Below are 7,532 nucleotides of genomic sequence, written 5' to 3' on the forward strand. Positions count from 1 at the left end.
ATTTATTTCTTTGGTTCGGGGAAACTGTTTTTCTTTTGCACGAGGGGTGTTTAATTTCGAGACCTCCCCCGCGACGCGGTCGCCATCTTGGCGCGTTCGTCTTCTTCGGGGCGAAGAGGAGAGACCGGAGGTTCGGTTCGATTTCAGAAAAGGAAGAGAGGAAGAGGCGAAGCGCCCCGTGGCGAGCCTCATTCGTCCATTCATCCCGCGCGTTGTCTCGCCTCGTGTTGAAAGAGCGGCCAGAGGAAAGAAGGGAGGAAGAAGAAGCCGAAGAAGCCCGCGAAGTAGAGGGGAATAGAGCGTACAATCACGATGAGTGGCGGCCCTGAGAGGTGCGAGAGCCGCGAGTGGAAAGGCTCCCGGGCTGCCAACCTAATAAAGCAATTTGTCACGGTTGTCGTCCGAATGCCAGCCATACATTAACACACAATCTCGCCTCCGAGAGAGTCGCGCGTCCTCTCCTCGCCTCCTGGACCTCCTCTCTTTCCCCATTCTCCTCTTCCACCCCGGGCTCGAAACTCGACCGAAACTGAAATCCCGTCGAGGGGACGATTCATTTAAACGAGAGACCCCTGATGACCCGCGACTCAAAAATGGCCAGGTTTTTAATCTTCTACCTTTAAATAAAAATCCATAGATGCCGCAGAATATTTGCCCAGACATTTTGGCACGTATCGAGACTTTTCCAAACTTGGGCTGGTCTTCGCGCGAGGACGTCTCTTCGTTTAAGAAGAGGCGTCCTCGGACTGCCGCTCCCCGGGGCAAGGAGTGTGACCAATAATCCTTGATTAGAAAGCCGCTCTCCTGGAAGAATGGACCCTGGAATCGCATCTGATTCCGAGGAGCAGTCCTTGCTCGGATCCATCAATCACTCGCGTCCAGCGCCTCTAGAGTGCCGGTTCGCCGGTAGCAAGAACCAGAGGAACCAAAGTCGGCGTCACCAAGGAACCCGGCCCCAGTCCTTCTCTTTTTAGATTCCACTTTAGATTCGACCATCTCCCGGCAAAAAAGACTCGTAATAATCCTTCAGCTTGGTCCTCGAGTTGAATAAGAAAAATGGCGGAAAGCGGGGCGTCGGCCGAGGTGTTGCTTGGCTGTCTTCGGCTACTTCCAGGAGTCCCGGAAAGACCCTTCGACTTTTCTCTCTTTTTATTTCAATTTCTCGATTTTTACCCCTTCACTGCCCTCGCCCCCCTCTAAACGACGTTTCTATACCGCGGAATCATTTTATAATCCCCCTCCTTCAATTCTAAACCCCGGCATTAGTAATTAACTCCGCCGAATTTTCTATCCTCCTGCGAAACTGTGTATGCTAATTTTCCTTATTTGGGAAATCCGGTTATTAATTAATTAAATTGACATTTCGACGTTTCTGGGATATTGGATGAGATAGTTTGGTTTTTTTTTCTTTTTTCTGTCGAAGCTTGGTGGGTGGAGGTTGGGCTAGTTATTTCTTACTAGGGAGTCTTATGGTCTAGGGTGGCTTAGGGTCACTTCGGGGTCTTAAAGGTCGCACGATCCGCGAAGGAACGACGATGTATCGGCGTTCGACGTGGTTAGACCACATGGTGAATTAAGGGTCAGCCCATTACCGATTTGACCTCAACTGACCTGACTGTGTGTACAGAGCTGCTTGCGTGCTGCTTGATTCAATTAACCCCCACGACACGTACACACGCGTGTGCGTCCACGCACGCGAACTTACGTCGGGCTTTGCAGGCCGCACTTGCTCTTCTAGGGCTAGAGAGATCTTGTCATCGGGGTCGAGGTGGAGACGGATCGATTATCGAGGTCGAGATTAAGACGGGAAGATCATCGAGGTCCAGATAAAGACGGGAAAATCATCGAGGTCGAGATAAAAATGGAAAGATCATCGAGGTCGAGATAAAAGGAAGAGCATGAAAAATGGCGGACGTAAGATCATCAACGCTTATTCGGAGAGGTCGAGGACGAGACCGTCGCGAAAAATGGTGGAAACGAAGAGGATGAAATCAGGGAAAATAAAATGGATCGTGAATATGAGGAGGAAATTATGAAATCGAATGAAAAAGGGGGTCACGCGGAAGATGGAAATGGCGACGGGAAAAGCGGATAAAGAACGGAGATAATGAGGAGATAATACGGTACATAGCTAAGAAATTGAATTTTCTCCTTGCGCATTATTAGTCTCTAAAATCAGGAGATTACGTACGCGGGGAGCGGAAAGGGGGAGAAGGCAAGAAAACCATCGAGTCGAACGTTGATGATGACATCATTGGATGGACCTTGAAGATAAGCATACTTGCCGGAAAGACAAGTATTGTCGCGCAATGGAGACAACCTCTACCTCTGTAATTACCGGCGAGCCGACATTTGTCTCGTTTTCGCTCCTCCTCGAGAAGGCAGGAAAAAAAAGGAAATATTTACACTACGTCGGGAATACTCGAGACGATGATTACTGCCATCGGGGAATGATTGCCAAAGCGGTATTTCGTAATTAAAAGAATTCTAATTAACTGCTGAATTAACCGAGTCTTCCAATTTCGGAGGTCCTACGTTTCTACCATGAATTAAGAGATGAGCTTAGATGAGGGGGGTTTTTTACCTCGCATAAATATAATTACATGGAAACGGGGGGGAAGAAAAAGAAAAGATGTCCTTTCGAAACCTCTTCGGAGGAGCCGACTAATCCTCGACTTGTACGACATCGTTTTCAGACCCGCTACAATTTGATAAATCGTTCGACGAAAGCCAATCGCGCCGATAGGAAATTTCCTGGCACCCAACGAAACTAATTAACCGAAAGAAATATCGATCAATCACCGAACTTTCGTTATGACCAACAGAAGTGAAACGCACCATCCTCGAGGAGAGGCGATAAGACGTTCCCCCATTTTATTCCCAGTCCTCGATAGCCTCGATAATCACATTTCATATTTTATACATCTACCCGAGTGTTCATTCTATCGTTTATAAAAAATTATCCAGGCTTAGTTAAGCCTTGTGGAAAATTATGGATATTTATTTGCATGGATATTCATTTAAAAGACGATGATCAATTCTTTATATATTATCTCTGTATCGTATAACGAAATAAGGTGACATTTCTTTTACGTTACCTCCCGCTAGGCCAAGAAATCAAGCCCTCAACTTTTATTGCATCAACGCGTTTGATGACTGCGAGGTCACTCGGTGACCAGTCAACAGATGCAGTCAATTGGGCGGCCTAATGCCATTCCGTCGTCGACTCTTATCCCGTCCCATGCATCGATCCTTAACCGTATTAAACGTAATACTCCCTAATGCCATCGGCGAAGGTGCTCTCTCCGTCCTCGTCGCGCTCACCAGCCCTCAACCCTTTTTCGCGTTTCCACCCTCCAAGCACCGAATCTCTCCCGACTCGTTGCGGCTCGAGTCCCCATTCAAAGTATTGCTTTTATATGCAAGGGGACCAGGGGGATGAAAAATATCCAAGTGAATAACAGGGTGGTCGCGAGGGAAACCAACCTTTCGGTTTCGGCACTTCCGCTCCTCGGTTCGCTAAAGGCATAGTTTTATTAAACCCTCGGTGTAAACGACGACGTACCGAGGTTGGACGATTCGCACTTTCGAGGATATCGTGCCTTGACTCGATACGCGATAGTTTATACTGACGGTTTAATTAAACCACGGATTTAAAGCGCGTACCTAATGATCGGGATAAGTTACACGGAAGAGGAATTTATATATTGATTTTTGTTTTAGTATCGGGGAACGTTTGAAGCTGGACTTCATTGAGAGGAATCGAGAAGTGGTGATTTTTTATTAGAGTAATTTCTCATTGTTTACGGTGGAAATTGGGGAAAATTGCTCTCGCGGTGATGCGGTTTTTGGCGACCACCCTAAGGCGGTTTTTCGTCGTCGGGAGAGAGGGAGAACGCTCTCTCCTTATGTTGCAAACATGACCTAATCATTGTTGGATACGAGCGAAAGGATTGCTCGAAGGGAGGCATAAACGTTCGGGCAACATTACCATTACTGTTACCATTACCGGCCAATATCCGCACATGTTCCACCGCTTGCGCTATGCAGCTTACCGCATCTACATTCCTAGGCTCCGGACAATGCAACTCGCTCTTGATCACCCAATTAATTCGTAATGCCTCCTCTAAGTAGACCGATCGATTTATGTGCCGACAAAGAAGGACGCATTCCGTGTCTCTCTCGAAACGATTTCCCGATAAATTGTCGAAAAAAAATAAAAAAATAAAAAAATTGGAAATTCATTGAAATGTTTTCACAGTCACAATTTTTCACAGTGTACCGAGGAGATGAAAAATTTATCTCCGGTCAATTTAAATCCATTAAGGAATTACTTTTATCCAAGTATTGATGGAACAATTAATTTCGAGCGAGACGCTAATTTTTTGACGACTTTTTGGATTTCTTTGCGGTTTATATTTTTTGAGAAAGTGGCGATGACTACCGACTCGGGTTCTATGTCAAGACTCATTCCCGACAGCGTCCAGAGCGGTGTCGAGAGTGCTCGTTAAAATGTATGGTGCAATGCTCTCGGGGTGCAGCGCGCTCCTGCGATTTCGCAAACTTTACGTCGTTTTGCCATAATGTCGAATGCCAGGCGCAACCGAACGCGCATTGCCCCTTGCTGCAATTAGAATTCGAGTTTTACGAGGGTCCGGCACCTCGGTTTTCCATCTCGCCTTTTTTCGGCCCCGCGGAATTCGAGATATTCGCTTGGCGCTCCGGGAAATATCCACGGGAAAAGTGAACATTAGGGAATTCCTCCCTGGCCGCGAAATGCGCCTGGGAAAAAAAGAAAAGAAAAGAGGAGAAGAAAAAATCCAAAGTACGTAATGTCAGTACCTTTGAAAAAAAAAAAAGGAAAAAGTATCACCGATTACGGGGCCACTTTAATGCGCAAGAAATTTCCTTTTCATTTTATTTCCCCACGCCAGGAAACAAGATCGTTGCTTCGACTAATTCATACTTCGTGTTATCAAAAACGAGGATGAGACATGTCGGGAAAATTTCATAAATAATTTTTTCATTTGTCACTTTCGAGATGGTATTTCATTTTCCCGTCGTTCCGGGGATATAGACCCTATCAAGAGACATCGGGAGAAAGATTGATCGCATTCGCCGTGAACTCAGCATCCCGTGTGTAAATTAAACCACAATTGTCACCACAGAGGACCAATTAGGATTCGAGCCAATTGGTGCAATGCCCATCAATTACCCGAAGGAGTAGACGAGCGCGCCGAATGGTGCAATTAATGGGGGCTAACTATTTAAATTAAAACACCCCATTAACGTTTTGATTATATAAACGAACTCTCTAAACGGTATAATTTGCGGGCCTCGGATAATCAACAAACCTCGTTATCACTACTTTTACAGGATTTCAAACTCTAATGTGGTCCCTTCCCTCCCGTGACAATAATTCAGTACTTTACATAAAAAAATAAAAAATCACGTATCGTCCATAGGTAATTAATTTTCTACAATTTTCACCTGGTTAACATTTATCTGTTAAATTAATCTCCGGTTATCCTGGGAATTTTCATTTTCTTCTTTACCTCGCGATCCACTTTTCCCTCGGTGACGAATTCTCCCACGAGTGAATCGAGTGCGTAATGTCGAAATGCAACGTGCGTCCGCCACGTGTGTGTACTTAGAACCGTTTTGATTTCGAGATGAAGCTCGTTGAACAAGCCTCGGTGAAATCACTCCCGTCGATCGCGGGGGCGCAAATGCGAAGCGGATTTCCAGCCCCGCGCCTCCACCTTTCGAGTTTAATCGGATATATTCCTCGAGCCGCCATTTATGTGGAACAATGTTTCCCTCGTAGCGGCGCTCCCCTTTTGTTCGAAGTCCCTGATGCACTTAGAGGGGCATTCATACGATTAAAGTTGCGCAATCAAGGCCGCATTAGATGTTTCGCTTCGGGCCCCACGTGAAACGACTACATCTCGATTCGAGAAAAGGCTCGCAAAAAATATCTCTCTCTCTCAAAGAAAGTAATCCCTTCGCGGTGGACGTAAATAAAAAAAAATGCGTCATCCTCGTTCAACACCAAAGAAAGACATTATTTAATTTTATCCATATAATTAAAAGTACTTATCGAGCCTCGCGGTAGGGTCTCGGACAAGTACACGGCCCTACCAAACGCCACTATACTCTAACCATCGCTCTAGGTGGCATTAATCTTCATATTTTTTTTTTTTACATCGTAGGTGTTTTTTGATTAAATTGTCCTGAATGTAAATATGAAATCGATTAATCTACTCTTTGGGATTGTTGTCGCGGTTTAATATTGACGCAGTGCGGTGAAGTAAACGCTGGTTAGGAAGTAACGCCGAGCACGTAGCTCCCTTGGAAGGTCCCGGTTTGTTTTCCAGGACGGTGGATGTTCATTGACAAGTGTCTCGGTGTCGGGGCATTAGGCTAATTCCTCGTAAGGTCGGGACCAGAATAGAAGAGGGTGAGCTTTGATTGGACCATTGAGGACACGTGCGGACTACCCCGAGGTGGAGGCAGCCCTCTGCTCGTGCATCTCGTTACGAACTCATTCAGGAACCTCCGACGCCACCGACGGAATCAAGTGGGATTGTTAACGGGAGCCCATAGGTCCGCAGAGACAAAGAGGGATCTCGGAGAGAGGTCCACGCCGATCATAACCATGCCGATGATCGAATTGGATAATCTGCTTTCTGAGATTCCCCCAACGAGATGATAGCCGCTGATAGGAACTTCCACCTTACCTCCAGACAGGAATATGTGCCCTCGATCCCTCCCCTACAAGAGGCGTCGGTAAATACACCGTGTGCGAATATCGCTCCTTGTTCGCCATGTCGCCGCCATCTTGGAAACTTCGCTTCACCCCCAGCGAGCGATAGATGCAAGAAAAAGGGATCGTCCTCGTGAAAAGTCCTGTAACATGTGAAATAGAGAGAACTTGGTTAGCTCGGAAAGCCGGGGTTAAAAAGCGGGAACGCGGATGTCGGGTGGCCGCCCTAACTTGGCCGCAAAAATCCACCGGCCATTGCTCGATATCTTCGCGAGGCCCTCGAGTCGGGACTCGCCTCGAGTTCCCATGTGTCCGGACGGAGTCGATCACAGGCCGGTTTGTTCGGCAGCAGCATGTGGGCCAACAATGGGCACTTCTCTCGGAACCGCGACGCACTTCACTCCGTCCATTATTCCGCGCTCGTTTCCATGTGGCTCCCCCTGCGGGCGCGGCGGCGGCCGCGCCGGTGGCTCCCCCGGCGGCGCGCGCCGCGACTCCGCAACGGCGCGACCGCCGGAGGGTTCTCTCCACGCCGGCCACTGTAGGAAACTGTAGAAAACCCTCGAGGGCCCTCGGCGAAATTCCCTGCGCGGCAAGTAGTGCACTCGGTCGCAAGGCGGTACCTGCCTAAGAGGCTCGAAACCCCTCCGACCTCCCCCACGAGGAATCCGGGAAATCGGACGCGACCCCCAGGTCTGTACCCCGTCGACGAAAGGTGAGCGAGGACATAAATTCATAACCTAACCCCTTGGGATTTTTCAAAACC

This window comes from Orussus abietinus, unplaced genomic scaffold, assembly GCF_000612105.2.
Source record: "Orussus abietinus isolate OABI.00-Male unplaced genomic scaffold, Oabi_2.0 scaffold13, whole genome shotgun sequence".
NCBI lineage: Eukaryota > Metazoa > Arthropoda > Insecta > Hymenoptera > Orussidae > Orussus > Orussus abietinus.